Consider the following 20938-nt stretch of genomic DNA (forward strand, 5'->3'; position numbering starts at 1 on the left):
TTGATTTTGGCTGTAATTAGTAGGTTAAGCATTGAATAAAACTAGGTACGACAAATTAAATTTGTTTATGAAAACTGAATAATAAACAGGTAAATTTGAAATCGGTCTATTAAAGGGCATTTTAATTTTATATTAATTTAGTAATAATTCACTAACGACAAATAAATCTGTGAATAGTTATTTGTCAGTCGTCCATTATATTTTTATTGTGTTTCAATACAATTTGGATAATTTAAAGTTAAACTGACGAATTGTGTTATTAGATTATATAGATAATTAAAAATTTAAAGCGAGGCTAATTGTTAACTTATCAATTTATTCGGAGAGTAAATTATTATTTGATACATAAATAAAATAAGTAATATTTGACGTTGTTGAAACGTAGGTGTGTTAGTTTTATTGGTGGAAAAACTTTAGTCATCGAATATGAATATTTTAAACGATGTAATATGCAGTTTGATCGAGACGCCTTATTCAAGGCGCCAAAATCAAGAAAGGTCAGAAATTATTTCAATGGGCCGGCCTTTACCAAATTTAACAATTTTATCCACAGATAAGACAAAAGACAATCGACCATTTTCTAGATCGTTTAAAACAATATGGTATGAAAATCATAAATGGCTAAGCGGAAGTTATTTTAAAAATTCACTTTTCTGTTGGCCTTGTCTGTTGCTCTCAAATTTGAAGCAAAATGTTTGGGTGAGTCAGGGATATTCAGATTTGAAAAATTTATCAGCTAGTGTAAAAAAACATGAATCTTCGAAAGAACATTTAAACAATTGCTTAGGTTTAAAACGGTTAGAAAAAAATAAACAAACTATTGACAGTGCTTTAACTGGACAAATTTCTTTATCTAATAAGATATATAATGAAGAAGTTGAAAAATATTGAAGAAGTTGAAGAAATTGATGTTAAAATTCTGTTAGTAAAACAAGAACCTGTATTTCGCGGTCGTGATGAGAGCCATGATTCTTCAAACATAGGTAATTTTAAAGAAATTTTTAATTTAGTAGTTAAACGCGATCAGGAAATCCAGGATCATGTTAAAAAATAGAAGGGGTGTTCACGGGTTTGTCAAAAACAATACAAAATGATTTAATAGATTGCCTTGCCGATTACGTAAAAAATGAAATTTCAACAGAAATTAATGAAAGTCAATTTTTTTCTATACTAGCGGATGATACTACTGATATAACCAAAAAATCACAGTGTACTTTAACAATCCGTTTTGTTAAAAAAGTTGGTCAGGTAACAGAAAGATTTTTAGGGTTTTTTGATGTTAGCGAGAATAGATCTGCAGACGCTCTATATAGTATAATTTCAAACGTGCTTGAGCCATATGATTACAAAAATAAATAAATTGCTCAATTTTACGATGGTGCAAGTGTAATGGCTGGCTCTTTAAACGGATTACAATCAAAAATTAAAGTAGATGCTCCAAAAGCAATTTTTACACATTGTTGCGCTCATAGATTACATTTAGTATTGCAAGACGGCTCAAAATGTATTACAAATTGTAGAATATTTTTTGTCGCTTACCCGAAGTATATGTGTAGCCTACCCGCATACTGAGGTCACGAGCCGCCACTGAACGTACCATAGGCAAAGTTTGTTTAGCAGAAAATTGTTGACTTCAATTAGTGCGGTCGTAAATATTATTAAAAACTGACTTGGCCCATTGTTAAGACCGGTCCGGAGCGATAAGCGAACGAGGTAGACAGAGTTGGTCTTTCGACAATTAACACTGGCTAGACGGTACTCCTATAATAAAGCAAAGGATCCACAAAATTTCTACCTGAAACATAATATATTTAAATTTGACCTGAAACCGGGCCTTTTATACTATTATCGGTTAACCCAGGATGTTTTAATTGAAGTCAACCATTTACTGCTAATCAAACTTTACCAATTTAATTTTTATCAAAAAAATCAGGAAGTTGATATTTTATCTCATATTATACAATTGAAAGACCTCATATTAGGTAATAAAGTCACGGAACACCAAAACGTTACACCGCGTAATAATTTGTCAAATAAGAAATAAAAATTTTTTTGGTTCAAATGGACCGTGATAGTGTGACGTCAAAACGTCAAAATTTTTCCAAACACGTTGTGTCTAAGGTATACGCTAACGTGTACGCAAATAAAAAAGTTAGGTAGAATTAAACGTCATAACAAATATTTTTCTATCAAACAAACACTAACATATTAAAATAGCGTGTATCAAAATATACAGTCACTGCCCACGTTAAATAGTCACTAGCTTGATGAAGTTTAACTTTTTTATTTGCGTACATTTTAGCGTGTACCTAGACACAACGTGTTTGGAAAACTTTTTTTGACGTTTTGACGTCACGACTATCATGGTCCATAGACCCGAACAGGACATCAGGGTTTTTTTTTTTTTTTTTGGCTTGGACTATGGTCATTCAGCCAGTCTCAATCAAAAGTAAATGTATTAAAGGTATTGCCAATTAGTGAAACTTGGTTATTATAATATTATTACAATTTTTTAACTTCTTATTTACCTACTCATTACAGCTAATGTACATACTATGTTAATAAATATAAATATATTATACTACTTAATGTTTATAAAGAACACATAGTGTATACATTTTACAAATAAAAATATTAATCTTAATATTAAAATAAATGCATACTTTTTTTTGTATTTTATTTTAGTTTTTTTTTTGTTTTGTTTTTTGTTTTGTTTTGTTTTTTTTTGTCACTACGATAGGATGTCAACCCAGTTCATCCCTGCGGAGGTTTAAATCCTCTTAGTGATTTTTTCTTTAATTTTTTATTATTTTTTTAAGTATTTTTTTTTAATTATTAATTTTTTTTATTAATTTTTTTTGTTTCATGTTTTTATTTTTTTTTTATTTTTTTTCTTTTTATTTTTCTTTTTATATTTTTTAAACATATTTTACAAATACTTATAACTAATTACAATAATATTTTACTATCCGACAAGAAAGATACCAAACAGTCAAAAATTTTCTTTTTATTCAGTGACAGAATAAAGAGAATATTTACAGGGAGTGGGATGTTCTGGTCTATAATTCTTTTAATTAGGTGATTGGTTAGGTGTTTATGCTTTTTGCATTCAAAAAATATGTGGTTCAAGTCACTTTTAACCTCACATTCTTGACAAATATTCGAATCTAATATGTTTATTTTAAATAAATGTGCAGGATAACATGCATGTCCAAATCTAATTCTACTGATGGTGGATATGTATTTGCGAGGGAGGGTGAAATTCTTATACCAAGGTTTTTCCGGAATAATCGGTTGTATCAAACTGTATTGTGTTGTTGAAATGTTACAGTACCTTTCCCAGTGTGTTTTCCAGCTCTTCATCTGTTCATTTCTTAAACAAGCAAAAGCATCTGGAATGCAGGGCTGATATTTGGTTACTGTTCCATGGATGAGGGAATTTTTAGCTAATTGGTCTACATGCTCATTATGTGTAAGTCCTGAATATGCTTTGATCCACATAAGCTTTATTTTTGGGGTGTGTTTATTAATTTCAAATAAGATTTTTTTTATTAAAAAAATGTATGGATTAGAAGTACTACAAGGTAGGTGAGGTGTTTGAATAGCAGTAAGCACAGATAATGAATCAGATAAAATTACTGCGGAATTATAGGATGCCAACTTGAAATAAATTAAAGCCTCATATACCGCCGCAGCCTCGGCAGTAAAAATGGAGAAATTTGAGGGCAGTTTAAACATTTTTTCTATAAATTTATCTGGAATATAAAAGGCACAACCAGTACGATTGGAACTTTTGGATGCATCTGTATAAATACAAACAGATTTTGACCAATTTGTAAGGTAGTTGTTTAAAACAATACTGTTTAATAAAGAGTGCTCATGATAACTGGGTTGTATTATATCTACTTGATTTAGTAACTCAAAGAAATCTTCGAAATCTACCACTTTATTTGCAACTGCAAGTTCAGTATTATTATCCGTAGTGTTTCGAAATGCGTCACATAACGGTGGCGAGTTTTTGTGAGCCCAATATTTATTTGTTAAATCAAAATAATTTAAAGTACTAATTTCTTTATATAAACAAGTGTTGTAACATCGGATCTTAAGAAGAAATTTTTGACTGAGATATTCCCTTCTGAATTTAGTCGGCGGTTCCATTGTTTCAACATAGAGTGGTTCAATAGGGGTAGATCTCATAGCACCTATGCAACAGCACAATACTGTGTTTAGAAAAACATCTATGCGACCTAAAATATTTTTACTAGCCGATCCATACAGTACTGAGCCATAATCTATAATAGATCTGATATATGAACGATAAAATAAAAGACATGTTTCAACATCTGCACCCCACCAAGTTTTTGCAATTGATTTAAGAAAATTTAGTGCTTTACTGCATCTATCAAGCATAAAATCAACATGCAATTTCCAGGTCAATTTGGTATCCAGAATCATACCCAGATATTTTACTGATTTACAAACAGAAAGTAATCATCATTTAATTGTATTTGTTCTCTTTGAGGTACATTGTGTCTAGTGAATATACAAATGTTAGACTTGTTGTTTGCTAACTCAAAACCATTTTTTTTAAACCACTCACATCAGGGTTAACTTCTACGAATATTTATCATATGCGTAGTAGGAAATTTTAAGTAACCACGAGATATGGAGGTATCCTGGACAATAGCAAAATTACACGTTCCTATAGTAGTGGTCAGAAGATAGTATCCATTTAGTTAGATATGCAGTCTGAAAGAGATAATATAACACCGACCTTTGTTTTGTTATAATTGAAATCAAAGGTCAACCAACCTCTTCCATCATCCAGTTATCAGAGTTATCTGAGACGTTTCCAAGCTCCAGATGGAACTGACTTCTAAATAAGGCCAGGTTGCTTTCATTGGTAATAGCGACAAAATGATTAGGTTAAATCCCATTAAACGCCATCTCATTCATATAAAATTATTATTTAAATAAAATAATAAATTAAAAAAAAAACAAAAAAGTCGCCCCCGGGTGGGCTCGAACCACCAACCTTTCGGTTAACAGCCGAACGCGCTAGCCAATTGCGCCACGGAGGCTATACAAGTAATATTTTACAATACATAGAACCACAAGAGCTACATTACATACAAGGATATTAATGGTATAAAAGTTCATTAAAATATCTTTATATAGTAAAAGCAAGAATTGCAACTAACTATTACTAACAGAACAGTGCGAGAGTAAAAAGAACTGGGACATCTCCATGTTTGGACTTACTTTATGGATAGTAGATGTAGGGGAGACCGGGGCAAAACGAGGCTCGGGGCAGAACGGGAAACGCATCGGTGTGCATAACTTATAGTCGTCATAATATCGGCAATAGCGCCATTCGAACGAACGTGGGTTGACTCACTTTAGTCATTAGAAAGAAACTTCTAGTCACGTAGTGTGCTTCTTTACAGACATAAAATCCGTTTCCTTTTGTTTTGTTAAAAATTTTGGTGATATTTATAGAAGTGCTATAAGGTGAGTAAGCAAGTTTTATCACGTTTTTCATTCAAATATGATAGATATGTTACTGAATTTTAATATTGCGTGCTGTGAACCGTTTTATATCTTTTATGTTCGAAATTACCAATTTTATTTGAAATTATGTCTGTTGGGGCAAAACGGTCGGGGCAAGACGGGATATTATCCCATCTTGCCCCGCTCTCCTAAATTGCCACTACTTTACAGCATTTAAACTTTGTAAGAAGAATCTGACTAAAACTGAAACTAATAAAAAAATCAAAGAAAACTAAAGAAAAAAAAGAGATGAAAGGTATTATTATCTACTGTGGATACTTATATTTGCAGTCAACTGAAGGATGGGTAGTGTGTAGTGTCTGCCATGGATCGGCTCATAATTCCTGCGCAGGTTTTGAGGATGAAGACGAAGGTGCTCATATTTATGGACTTTGCCAGCCTGACTAAAATACATTCCCATCTTGCCACGTAGCATTTCCCGTTTTGCCCCGTAACCGGGGCAAAATGGGAATTTCGCACTGATAAGTTAAGTTCTTTATAACCAAATAACTAAGCAATTTTAATTATAAATAACGTAAGTTATATGAAGTTTAATAGCAAGTGATCCTGTCTGACTTTGTTATTTTTTAATACACAGTTTAGTTTTCTTTCAATGATTTTTTCTTTCTTAAGTATCCCGTTCTTCCCCGATCTCCCCTACCTTACCTATTTATGTAAATGACACAAAAATTATTATCAAGTTCAATCAAATTAACATTGATTCATGAAAATATAAGGGTATATAGACTAGGAGCCGCTATAGGTGAAATTTCTTAATCATTTTAGGCACGACGGGACCCTATAAGTTAAATAGTAGAATCTAAAAGAAAACGTTTGAGCACTGTGCCGTCACTTTTCAGTGGCACATGCGTCGACAGTGGTGCATCAAACTTTCCACTTATGGACGGGATACATAAATTAAAAAATACCCTCCCTTATTACCAGAATTTAATTTTTTTCATTTTTTTAAGTTCTATGTGATTAAGGCATAAGATTCATCGTAATTTTAACCCACCACCCCCTTCTCCCTGCCCCCACCATCAAAAACTTTATTTTTCGATTTTATTTTTTTTGTGGGATGCAATCAATTTTAAAATTTCAAAAAATTCACAAGCATAGTTAAGGCTTTTATAAAACACGTCTATTTTTTATAGACCTGTAGGTTGAGTGTACATAACCTCAAAAAATTTTTAAATTTTTTTTTTGGAAAAAAGTATATAACTTTTTTTTGGGGATAGCTGCAGATATAATTTTTTTCTTAGTCTTGTGTATTTTATCAAACACTATATTTCTATCTCACAATAAAACACTGAAAAACGTTTGTTTTCTATACTTCCACAAAATTTATTACAACTATGTTATTACTACAGCTGTTTCGGCAAAGTGCCTTTCTCAAGTGATATATTTTACAATGGGTTTGCCTTTTTAAGTCTTTAACTGAAGAGGTTGAGGAGTGGGGAGCTGTTTGTCTCGAGTTGGTCATTCAGAATTATATCTGTATTTTTCAATTTATTAATTTCCATTGATTCTAAAAGTGATAGCTTAAGGAAGATTGTGATAGCTAAAAGTGATAGCTTAATGGAAATTAATAAATTGAAAAATACAGATATAATTCTGAATGACCAACTCGAGACAAACAGCTCCCCACTCCTCAACCTCTTCAGTTAAAGACTTAAAAAGGCAAACCCATTGTAAAATATATCACTTGAGAAAGGCACTTTGCCGAAACAGCTGTAGTAATAACATAGTTGTAATAAATTTTGTGGAAGTATAGAAAACAAACGTTTTTCAGTGTTTTATTGTGAGATAAAATGAACTTCCATCAAGTAACGGTCGAATCCATCAATTACTATATTTCTAATTTTTTTCATATTTTTCTGTAACGCTGGTCACCTTTAAAAATCAAAAAAAAACTGTTTTTAAGGGGGTTTTGGGGGATTTGAACGTGTTTTTCTAATTTTTAAATATTCTAAAGGACTCACTTACTTCAAGTTACATATAACCTATAAAAACAAAATTGATTTGATATATTATGAAGTCTATAAAATAGGGAAAATCCCCCAAAACCCCCAAAAAACAGTTTTTCGGATTTTTGAAGGTGGGAGCCTTACAGAAAAATCTGAAAAAAATGAAAAATATAGTGTTTGATAAAACACACAAAATTAAGAAAAAATTAGACCTGTAGCTATTCCTCAAAAAAAGTTATACGCTTTTTTGAAAAAAAATTTTTTTTTATTTTTTGAGGTTATGTACACTCTGCCTATGGGTCTATAAAAAATAGGCATGTTTTATAAAATCCTCAGCTATGCTTGTGAATTTTTTGAAATTTTAAAATTGATTGCATCCCACCAAAAAAAAATAAACACGAAAAATGAAGTTTTTTATGGTGGGGGTAGGGGGAAGGGGGTGGTGGGTTAAAATTACGCTGAATTTTATGTGTTAATCACATAGAACTTAAAAAAATTTAAAAAAATAATTCTGTTAGTAAGGGAGGGTAACTTTTAATTTATTTATCCCGTCCAGAAGTGGAAAGTTTGATGCGCCACTGTCGACGCATGTGCCACTGAAAAGTGACGGCACAGTGTTCAAACGTTTTCTTTTAGGTTCTACTATTTAAGTTATAGGGTCCCATCGTGCCTAAAATGATTAAGAAATTTCACCTATAGCGGCTCTTAGTCTAATAAGGTATACGCTCGTATTCGAATTGGAACGTGTGTCTTAGGGGATATGCTCTTGCTGTGCTATCCTCTTCTTCTTCTTAAGGTGCCGAGACCGCTTGTCGATCGTTAGCTCTCATGTAGCCCAGCCCAGCATATTAACAATCATTGTCTTATTTACAGCCTCACGAAATAGTTCAGTGCTAGTTTTCCCAAACCATCGGCGTAAGTTTTTAAGCCAAGAAGTTGTACGGCGACCCACACTTCTTTTTCCCATTATTTTACCTTGTAACGTTACAAACGTCACATCTTTGATATTTTATTTTTAAAATAATTATTTTGCCTTATTTTCTTTAATATTTCATTAATCATTATCTTCTTCTATTTGGTTTACCCATTTCCCCTTTAAAAATTGGTTGGCGCTCGTTCTATAATAGGCAACCCTATTTACATTGTATCATCTCTTGTGTTCCATGTTCGTGATTTCAAATTTCGTCCAAGGTTCGTTGTCATGTCATTTTAATGACAGTGACAACCCCCATATCTCATTCTCAAAATGGAGGTGGAAATGTTTTAAAAAGCAAAGCGGCTTCAAAAATAAATCATTTTATTTCAACAAATCATCTTCCTCTTGGGGTGAGCTACATATAGTTTTTTTAATAATTTCTTACAGTAATTATATTTCTTTGTCTAACAGTTTTTCTAATGTTTTTTTATCTAACCTAACTTCCAATGTCAGACCATGTGTTCTGATATTTTAGTTTCAAATATAATTTATCTTTTCATCTACATGTATGCACGTTTGGTAATCAGAATTTTAACTATTCTCATCTAAATTCTATGTAATTTACCCTTGCCAATTACTATTTCTGAATACTGTTTGGCAAAGGTATATTTTGGTTTTTCTTCTTGATGATTGATATGTGTCTCTGTTTTATAGTTTTTGGGAATAAAGATCACAGTCCTCCCTCCGGGAGCTTCAAGCCATCCACACCGGTGATGGAACTAGGGCTACACCACAACAATGGACCATGAAATCTAGGCTGCAACACTGAACATCTTTTGCTGCACTGACCTAGGGCCTCAACATCTGCCCAGGTCAAGAGAAGTCCACAGCAGTACCATACGACATCAAGAAGATACCATCAGCTACCAAAAGCCATAAGTATAATCCAGAATTGTTAGTTTTTGGCAAGAATTTAAATACATTTGTTAATGCAATTTACTAAGTCATTTTATTTATTATATCTTTATGAACAATAAACATGATTAGTTAAAAACTATGTTTTGTTTGCTTCCATTCCAATTTTCATAGTTCATATCTGAGGTTAGGACAAGACGAACACACACCTGAGTGACTGAGCTAAGCTAAGGGTGTAACGATGGCTATCTTAGTTGATTGGGGTAATATTTTCGAATGTTATTTCAATTAGCGGGGTAGTCCATTGCTTTTTTCGTTACAACCTTGCATGACAAGGTGAAGTATAAGTACCATTTTTATGGGTGACGCATTATATGACCAAAGTATTCCAATTTACGCCTTTTAACAGTGTTCACTACTTCACAACTTTTATTCAAACGTGACATTAGGTAGGTACTAGGTACCTATCCAACCCAATTTGGAATTTATTAGAATTTTAGGTGAGCAAACCATCCTTCGTTCGATTTACTTCGTTAAGTTGTATTAAACTGTATTCTTTGGCTATTAATAAAATATCTATTGGACCTGTTTCCATAAAATTTTGATCCGCAAGTAGGTAAATTCCGGATTCCTTTCTTTTATCTATATCTCCCTCTCTGGTAGATTATTTGTTATTCTTCGTACCGCTTCGGTCTTCATTCCAAATTCATTTTTGAAATGTACCTGCTTCTAAGGTTAATAGTATCGTTCGCGGTACCTGTTCCGTACTTGTCCAGGATTACTTCGCATGCGCACTTTAAAAAAGAGCGTTCTTTTTATTAAAGTGCGCATGCGATTTTTAAAGTGCGCATGCGAAGTAATCCTGGACAAGTACGGAACAGGTACCGCGAACGATACTAATGTCATTCGTCATTTTGATGTCCTTATTGTTTCTCACTGCCAATTCCAGATAGATGGGCGTGGGCGATCCTTCTTTTTATTCCGAGACTTGTAGTGTAGCGACCTGCTCCGTAATGAATGATGACTGCGAGCCTTGGTTAATCATCGTTCTCATCAACTACGAGCTACCTTTTGAGTCTCTTACTCGTGTGTTAGTACTAATGCCGTTACAAGTAGCACTTCCTTATGTTGATGACTTAGACAACTCACGGTATTCTCTTGTTTTCTAACGATCCATCGTAACTGTTTTCCCCTCTGGTCCCACTAGAATCGGGTCTACTTTGTGGCCTTCTGTTTTCAGAATTCCTTCTTTTATCATGCATAACTTCTAATATGTGCAGCAATGAATGGTGCTTTCCATTAAATTTTGCTCTTTTACATTTATGAGAGGAATAACAAGGTACCCAGGCGCGGATCTAGAAATTCATAATAGGGGGAGCCAGACTTACCGAAAATATTATATTATCCAGATGTAGCCATACGACTCACGATTGAGCTCTGGTGGGAAAATTATCGTGTTGTCAAGCCGTAGGTGACTTACTACGTCGGAGTATCTTCCAAAAAATTTCTTACACATCTGAATATTAAGAGTAGTACAGCTTTATTATTCCAGATTTAGCGATACGGCCTACACTCCCTCAAAGGGGAAACTTCATTCATCCCAAATATACAATGCTGATTCACAATGCATATACAATTATAGCGATACGCTTTAATTACTACATATTTTTGCTAATTTTAATTTTAATATTTTTTCTCAAAAACAAAACAACGTTAGTCATTCGAACGGCATATTCAAATACGAAGGTTAAGAAAGACATGGCCTTACCCTGTGACATCTGTTCTTCGTCTATGCGGGCAACAAACTGCACCCTCATTAATTAAGTATTTTATCAGACATTTAGTGTGTCAACAGCTCCCTACGCATTCGAAGTTGTTTTTCTTAAAAACTGTAAAAGTAGACGCCAGGCTTAGTGATTTATTTGCTCATCTGGTCAAGGGAAAAGGAACACAAACATTATCATCGTTTGTGATTGTTTTCACCAGTCACTACTCAGCATGCGAACGGTAAACACGCACCGGCTGGACCCTCTCCGAGAAACACATTTTCGTTACAACAATAAAATTACCGTTTGTTTTATTATATTCGTTTTTAATTAAATTCCGGCAACTCACCCATCGGAATACAATTCTAAAGGCTGTTGTTTTAAAATTCGAGTTTGAACACCACCTTACTTTCTTGGAATATTAGCTCCGCCATCGTAACATTGCCCACGAAGATTTAAAATATCTAGCCCTAAGTCTCTGAATTTAAATATTATAACGCTTGACAATGTCTCTCCAGTTAAATCCTGCACCACCACTAATCTTAAATAAAAGAATGTGTGTGTACTTTGTACGCACGTAAGAAGTTATACTTCTATTATATGATTTCAACGAAATAAATATACTTTTGAACAGTTTATTTATATTTTATTTAAAGATTATAAACTAATTTTTACTTAGTACTTTCCCAAAATTTTTATTAAAACAATACCAAAAATTAAAAAAAAAAAATAGAAACCGCCCGGATTCGAACCGGGAACCTCTTGATCTCCAGTCGAACGCTTTACCACTGAGCTATACTCCTTTTGTTTGTGCGGGTGCGGACTACAAGATTTTTCAGACGTAGTGTCAAATAGATCAAGTCAAGTATAAAAATACTTTAAATATTACTTATTATCTTATTCCCTAGGTAGACAAATCCAAAGATACAAAAATTATAATAAATATAATCACTAAAAACACTAATATATTCTTTCCACACCTTTTTTGGACTAATACATACATAACTTAAAACATTTAGCAACGTACTCCATACTGTCTGTGTGCGCATGCGCGCAGAATAATAAAAATTCACTCCCAATCGCGCCTAAAAAAGTATAACTTCAAAAATCTTCTTTTAAACAGTACTTCTCTTTGTCTACGTATCGCAAACATAATGTTAATTGTTCATTGGAGCTGATGTCAGTTGTTTCATCTACCAAAATAGAAAAATATTTGCTTCACTTAACCGCTTCAATAATTATTTTCTCAATATAGTCCAGAGAAATAAGATTTTTCTCGTGACACATCCCCCTCCAGGCCGAAACCAAATTTTTTAAGTAGTATGGACATCTATATTAATAACCTTTATGTTTCCTGCAGCCGATTTTGATGATATACATAGTTATAAACAAATGAAGATCAAAAAACGGTAAATTTCCGCTTTTTTCGTCTATAACCAAAAAGGTAAGCATTTTAATGAAATTTGAGAGTAAGAATCTCATAAATCGTGTAAAAAATTTCAATATGGCATTCGCTGGATATGCTATATAACTATCCTTATTGGTTGCTTAGAAAATTGCAAAATAAATCATAAATTTTGAGTTTTTATAAATATTCATAACTGATGTAAAAATTAACTTAGAACCTTCTTATTACACGAATTGCTAAGACTTCTTGTGCTTAAATTATATTTTAAATTTCAAAGCAATTGGTCAAATAATTTAAAAGTTATTTAATTTGTTTATCCCAAATTCATTTTTTTTTGCAACACTATGGGCCGGTTGTTCGAACGCTAATCAACAATGATCACTATCAAATATTTAAGTACTGTCACCAAAACTGTCAAAGTCAACTTTTATTGGGTTGCTGAAAACATAATTGCTTATAATTATGAGATTAGTTAATCAATTAACATAACAATTATTAACATAATTGATTTAGTAATTTCATAATTGTAATCAATTATGTTTTCAGCAACCCAAACAACAGTAATTAAATATTTGATAATGATCATTGTTGATTAGCGTTCGAACAACCGGCCCTATAAGTTAGAAAATTATGAGGTTACATTAAGACTTCTGACAGTTTATGGAAGAAGAACGTTTATACTATTGACTTAATTAAAAAAAGTTACAAAAAGTAATTTTAATCAGTGTAAAATTATTTTTCAAAAACACGTAAATTTTTTGCTTAGTTATAAACAACTAGAATTACTTTTTAACCGTTACCCGTAGAAAAATTATTTTTTCATATTTGGACAGAATGAATTTTTATACACATTTAGAAAGAAAAACAATTGTCCTAGGACAATTAGGGACGAAGTTAGCCCCCCTTTTTTTAATTCACATGTTTTTGCAAAATAATTTTGCATTATTTAGAATTATTTTTTGTCATTTTTTTTAATTAAAATAATAGTAAAAATTTTTTTCTTTCATAAACTATCCAAAGTATTAGTGTAACTTCATCATTTTCTGACTTATACCGTTGCAAAAAAAATTAATTTGGGATAAACATATTAAATACATTTTAAATTATTTGACCAATTGCTTTGAAATTTAGGGTATGATTTAAGCACCACAAGTCTCAGCATTGCGTGTAGTAAGAACGTTCTAAGTTAATTTTTACATAAGTTATGAATATTTATAAAAACTCAAAATTTATGGTTTATTTTGCAATTTTCTAAGCAACCAATAAAGATAGACATATTTAGCGAACGTCATATTGAAGTTTTTTATACGATTTATCAGTTTCTGACTCTTTTTGTTTAAAATACTCAACTTTTTGGTTATAGACGAAAAAAGCGAAAATTTACCGTTTTTTGAGTTTCATTTGTTTATAACTATGTATATCATCAAAATCGGCTGCAGGAAACATATAGGTTACTAATATAGATGTCCATGCTACTCAAAAAAATTGGTTTCGGCCTGGAGGGGGTTGTGTCACCAACAGGCTATTTTTTTCCTTATTTCTCTGAACTAATAACAGTGCCACAACAGTCAATGAGCTCATTATTTTTGAGATGGTGTTCCAGAATATGATCACCTGCATCAACTCTGTATTTAGGAAGTTCCCTGAATTTCTTTGGTTTGAATTAATGATTGGTTCAGACGGTTCCATTTCCAAATGATTTATGTGCCCTCTTAAAGAATGTTTTGTCGACCGCCCAAAAATATTGCTTTTATAATCGAAACAAGTTTCATTCGATTTTCGTTTACTGTTTTTGCAACTTCATTATTTAATTGAAAGATAATGTTTTCTGACATGCTTTCAAACACTTTTTTAAAGTTGCTACATTTTAATTGAGCCGTTTTGTGACAGTTATTATCAGAATGGCTCCTTATTATTTTACACGCTTTCTTGAGTTTTCGAAGTGACTTAGTAAGTACGTTTTGTAACGCGATTTTGCTTTTTAGGTCCGAATAAAACACACACACGGCATTAAGCACCTTCGTCTTTCTTACTGTAAGATAGCCACGGGAATTTGTTAATAATAATAATAATAATAATAATATTTATTTCGAAAATTGTACATACCTATATAAATAGACACATACATATACGCAGAGCGAAATATTCGTCAACATAAAAAAACTAAATTAAAATTACAGAAATCCTGTTTTACTCTATGTTTTGAATTTTTTTTGTGTCACTTTTGGGTGATTATGTTGTACAGTACTGCAAAATTCTCCCCACTTAGAAAATCCTTGTGACGGTTAAAATCGAAACGACTTATTCCTACACCACTAGGCCAAAAAGATGGATCATATAAAATATCTTTTTTCTTGAGAGATGCTGTTACGACAAACGCTTTTAATCGATTTTCATCCGATGGTAATTCCTTCACTTGTACTATTTCGTTTTCAAACTCCACGTTATTTTTAATATACTTTTTAATCACCTCTTCAGTTGCGGCCCTTTTTACTCTATTTATGTAGAGCCATACTTTACGCTCCCCTCCTGATAACTCCAATTCTTTATCATTGAAACTAATCCCCCTACCTATGTTTTTTCTTTGTCTTTTTCTTCTAACAACTGTTTGAAATTCTTCTCTAGTGTCTTCACGTTCTTCTGCGGATGTATCTTCGCTAACATTTTCCTTTTGTTCGCTATTTACCTTTTTTTGAGGTTCCTTCTTACCTTGTTCATGTTCCATTGGTAAAACGTTTGGTTTTCTTATATTTGATTGTCCACTTCTTGGAGACACTTGTCTGATAAAAGTTGGTACACTGCTGATAGGTGTAGTAGCCACTTCCGCGAAAGTTTGTTTACATTTGAGATTAACATTTTCATGTTCCAATCTCCTAATCCTATCTAACAATAATTCGTTATTTAGGGCTAAAATTTTATTTTTATCCTTTACTTCATCGACCAGTTCCCTTAAATACTTGTTTTCAACTGCTAACACTAATTGTTTATCGTTTTTGTCGTCCGATTTTTTCACCACTTATTGACAACATGTTATTTTAGTTTCATCCAAAAACTTGATTTCTGGACACCTTTTTGCGCAACTTTGGTGATAAATCGATAAACAATTTATACACACACATACTGAGCACTTTTTTGTATTACAACATTTCATATTGCCACTATTATTATTATTTTTATCAAAATCTTCCGACACACAATCATCGTCGGCCGCCATGTTGTCAACCCCACGAGATGTTATTGAACCCCATGTTATTTAACCACATAAGCTGGAATAATCCTGAGTATACCGATTCTAATGTCTTTGGAACGCTGTATTCACTGGAATCCAAGGATCAGTTAGGTCACGATATTTTAACTCGTCATAGCACTTTTCGTTACTCACAAAGCAACCGATATCGTTATAATTAGGGGCTGCCGAACCTGTGTCACACGTAACTGATTCTGGTGAAAATATATTTATAGTCTAAGAGCTAGTGAACCTTTTGACTAACGGTCGTCCTGTAAGGCTAGAAATTTGTAGAGTGATAATTCATAGCACACCAAAGCTAAAAACCATGACCTGGCAGGCCTCAGCGGTGCACGTGTATCTACCAGGTGAATCGAAAAGTGCAAATTTAGGGGGTAAAATAAACTTTCTCCTGTAAGGTTTAAATTTAAGTATGTGTTTGAGTAAGTCATTTAAAAGAAATGTGTAAAATGACAGGCGATTCTGAAGAGCATAAGACCTTGCCAGGCGAGGGGAAAGATTAGGGGTTTTTCCTAAATTTATTTTTTTTGCATCGAACAAATTTTTTTAAGTTTTTTGAATCATTCCAAACAGAAAAGGTCTTTGGTGATTTTTCTCTTAAGTTAATAGTTTTTGTTATATAAGCGATTGAAAATTTTGAAAATTGCGAAATCGACCATTTTTAACCCCAAATCGGATATTTATCTAAAAATCTCAAAGTTGCCAAGGTAGGTAGATATTCTTTAAACATTGATTGATGAAATCCCAAAGAGTTTTTTGCAATACAGTATCGGAAACCCCTTTGTTTTTTAATTGCTAATCAAGCGGACGCTTCACTGTAGTATAAGTGAGGACGTTTGAGTTGGCATAAATTCATTATCTCGAGAATTGGCAAATTTCAAGAGCAATCTTCAGACAGGTCGATTTTTATTTTTAAATTAGGACTTTTTGGCATATATATAATACTAGTGACGTCATCCATCTGAGCGTGATGACGTAATCGATGATTTTTTTAAATGAGAGTAGGGGTTGTGTGATAGCTCATTTGAAAGGTTATTTAATTCTCTATTCACTAATATAAACAATAACATAATTATTTATACAGGGTGTACAAAAAAATTTTTTTTATTAAATTAACTTTGATTAAATTTGACAAATAGAAGAAAAAATTTTTTTTGTACACCCTGTATAAATAATTATGTTAATGTTTATATTACTGAATAGAGAATTAAATAACCTTTCAAATGAGCTATCACACAACCCCTACTCTTATTTAAAAAAATAATCGATTACGTCATCACGCCCAGATGGATGACGTCACTAGTATTATATATATACCAAAAAGTCCTAATTCAAAAATAAAAATCGACCTGTCTGAGGATTTCTCTTCAAATTTGCCCATTCTCGAGATAATGAATTTATGCAAGCTCAAACGTCCTCAATTATACTACAGTGTAGCGCCCGCTTGATTAGCAATTAAAAAAACAAAGCGGTTTTCGATATTTTATTGCAAAAAACTCTTCGGGATTTCATCAATCAATGTTTAAGGAATATCTGCGTACCTTGCCAATATTGAAATTTTTAAATAAATGTTCGATTTGGGTTAAAAATGGCCGATTTCGCAATTTTCAAAATTTTCAATCGCTTATATAACAAAAACTATTAACTTAAGAGAAAAATAACTAAGGACCTTTTCTGTTTGGAATGATTCAAAAAGCCTAAAAAAAATTTGTTCGATGCAAAAAGAATAATTTTAGGAAAAACCCCTAATCTTTCCCCTCGCCTGGCAAGGTCTTATGCTCTTCAGAATCGCCTGTCATTGTACACATTTCTTCTAAATGACTTACTCAAACACATACTTAAATTTAAACCTTACAGGAGAAAGTTTATTTTACCCCCTAAATTTGCACTTTTCGATTCACCTGGTAGATACACGTGCACCGCTGAGGCCTGCCAGGTCATGGTTTTTAGCTTTGGTGTGCTATGAATTATCACTCTAGAAATTTTTAGCCTTACAGGAAGACCGTTAGTCAAAAGGTTCACTAGCTCTTAGACTATTACACCTACACCAATACCGCAATTTTCGACATCTGACGTTAACATAAGCCTATTATTACCATCGGCAACATTAGTAGACAGAGATCTTACTTCAGAACATGGCCTTTTCCAACTGTAGGTGTTAAGATTAACCTTTCTACGTGTTTGCGTTTTAAACTTCCGGTTATACCGGAAGTTGCTTATAACTTCGTTTTTTTAAATGGGACACCCTGTATATTTTTACATTTTAGGATTCTCTTCGATGTCTTCTTTCTTAAAATATGAGGATTTGTAATGTTATAAAGGGTATTTTAAAAGATAATTACATTTTTTTTATTAATTTCCTAGCAATATTCACACCCTGTAGAATTGTAGTAGTTTGACAACTAAAACTCTACTTACGTTCAATTCTTTAATATAGTCAATCAATGATTTAAGAATCATTAGTATAGCTAAATTTTTAATTTTAGTATACAGGGTTGGTCGAAACTGGGAATGAGTTTTTTCTGAGTTTTCTTAAATGGAACACCCTGTATTTTAGTATTGTAATGAAATGATATTTTATGGTACTTTTTTATTTCTTAAGCATTCCCTATACCTAACTGCTTTAATTTGTGCTTAATTGTTAGTCGCACCAACAATCTTAACTACATAGGTATTTTGATAGCTAAACCATTATTGGTAATTTTAAGGATCAGTCTGGATTAATATGTATTTATTTCAGAAAAATTATTTGTGATTGAATATTTTCACGGCCAACCTAATAAAATTTTACGTATTTTTTGTTGCAATTAATGTTTAGCTTGAATCACCAATAACTCACAAATTAAAGCAGTTAGGTATAGGGAATACTTATAAAATAAAAAAGTACTATAAAATATCATTTCATTACAATACTAAAATACAGGGTGTTCTATTTAAGAAAACTCAGAAAATATTCATTTTGAGTTTCGACCTACCCTGTATACTAAAATTTTAAAATTAGCTATACTAATGGTTCTAAACAATAATAGACTATATTAAAATTCACTTGAACGTAAGCAGAGTTTTTCAAACTATTACAATTCTACAGGGTGTGAATGTTGCTACGAAATTAATAAAAAAACGTAAATATCTTTTAAAATACCCCGTATAATATTACCAAATCCCATATTTTAAGAAAGAAGATATTGAGGAGAATCCAAAAATGTAAAAATATACAGGGTGTCCCATTTAACAAAACTAAGTTATAAGCAACTTCCGGTATAACCGGAAGTTGCAAAGAGATGAAAATATTTTCATTTAATAGATCATCCCTCAAAACCCCTTTCTTCCAATTTTCATGATTCTGTTGCCTTTAGTTCTCGAGATATTTCTAATAGGCCAGTTATCTGCCTCACCCTATATTTAATGTTCTATTGATCGCTTGAAGTTGAGAGTTGACAGAAAAAATAATAAAAAATACTTATAGACTAAATAAAATAGGGGGTCCATGGACCCGTTGACCTACCATATATCCGAGCATGAAGGTACCTACTTCTCTTTTATATAAAACTCAGAGTTTTTTTACGTAAGTACTTGTATTTTATACAATGAATTTTAAAAAGATGTTTACTCTTTGCTTGAACGCGTCCCCTCTCTTTGATTTGCTACCTGAATGACTTCGCGGTTTCAGATGATTCTCCATTCGTCTCATTTACACACTCTCTAATTTATTCCCTATTTAAAGTTGAAATAAAATTCTTATACAGCTCCTGGACTAATAAATATAGGTAACTATAACACAATAATGAGGCATCCATTGTAATAATGAGGCATCTACACATAGTTGGCCCTACAAAGCTGACACGACGCAAACGGTTTTTCATTGCTTATTACCTTTTATTTACCGTCATAAGTAAAGGTTAACTTAAATGGTATATTTATTGATCGAAGTCATAAATATTTATGGAGAGACGATTACGGCGAAAACCATTCTATTTTTTTAACATGTGGCGAAATGTTTGTTTTATCGTAACATTCGTAACGAGACATTTTCTTTGTGTTAAACACAAACGAGCTAATTTGTTTAATGTCTTACATAATTTAGTTTGGTATCGCCTTTTGATTGTTCACACATTTCTAATTACAGGTTTTCTTCTCAATATCCTTTTGATAGCTCCTCTAATTATTGTACTCAGCGCCAAAAACATAAAATAATAACAAGGTTTTGAAACTGTTTTATTGTGGCATGTCTAATTAAGTACACTGCAGTGCAAAAAAATCGATCCAGTAAAAATTTGGTCATTTTTGATGTTTCGAATTTCCTAAACATGTTGTCCGATTTAGGCGATTCTTATCACGTTATAGCCTTATTCATTGATAATATCGCTGTAATTATATTGTTGCTAGACAGTCAAACTGTCATTGTATACCGGGTGTACGAATCAACCTATGTTTTTTTCTCAAAGTTCGCATCACCCTGTGGATTATTCTAGCATTTATAAAATACTGAAATTAAAATCGAACTATAGCCTCAGGTTTTCTTAACATTTTGTCTTTAGATTCATTCGCTTATATTGGATAATAAAAAAGTTAGGTACTTTAACAACTGGCCATGTTCGTCATCAGTACAGGGTGTTTCTAAGTAAGTGCAACAAACGTTAAGGGGTAATTTTACATTAGAAAATAATGACAATTTGCTTCATAATCATATCTCATATGTTCAATTATTTTTTTACAAACTGACGATTTATTTATTGCTTTAAAACCAGTTCAAATATACAAATCAAATTTGGTGGGTTTTAAGACGTAGTTATTGCACATTTTTTGACATACAAATAAAAATTTAATATTCACCATTGGCGTGCAAACGGGTATTATGACCGATAATATTACCCGTACGCACGCCAATGGTGAATATACAATTTTTAATTGTATGTTAAAAAATGTGCAATAACTATGTCTTAAGGTATTAGTACACTTTAGAAGACCAAAAGCAATCATTTTTCTCAAGATTTTTTTTCTCAGAACCTTTATTAAAAATGAACATAAAACTTTTTGCACATTAATATCTAACTCTTAGAGAGTACAAAAAATATATCTTTTTTCATTTATGCACGTAGCTAATATTGTAGAGGGCGCGAAAATCGAGGCCTCGAAAAATGATGGCGGACAGTTAATCTCAGGATTGGG

The 20938-nt window shown here is 32.2% G+C and overlaps 1 protein-coding gene and 1 non-coding gene across 8 annotated transcripts in view; both read right to left on the reverse strand.

Moving 5' to 3' along the window:
- Window positions 1-20938, reverse strand: part of LOC114332991 (multiple C2 and transmembrane domain-containing protein) — a 309140-nt gene that overhangs the window by 207985 nt on the left and 80217 nt on the right. The gene's annotated exons all lie outside the window — the stretch shown is intronic.
- Window positions 5008-5081, reverse strand: Trnan-guu (transfer RNA asparagine (anticodon GUU)). The gene has a single exon. It is a non-coding gene; the product is annotated as a tRNA-Asn (tRNA).

Source organism: Diabrotica virgifera, chromosome 4 (assembly GCF_917563875.1).
Source record: "Diabrotica virgifera virgifera chromosome 4, PGI_DIABVI_V3a".
In the NCBI taxonomy this organism is placed as follows: domain Eukaryota; kingdom Metazoa; phylum Arthropoda; class Insecta; order Coleoptera; family Chrysomelidae; genus Diabrotica; species Diabrotica virgifera.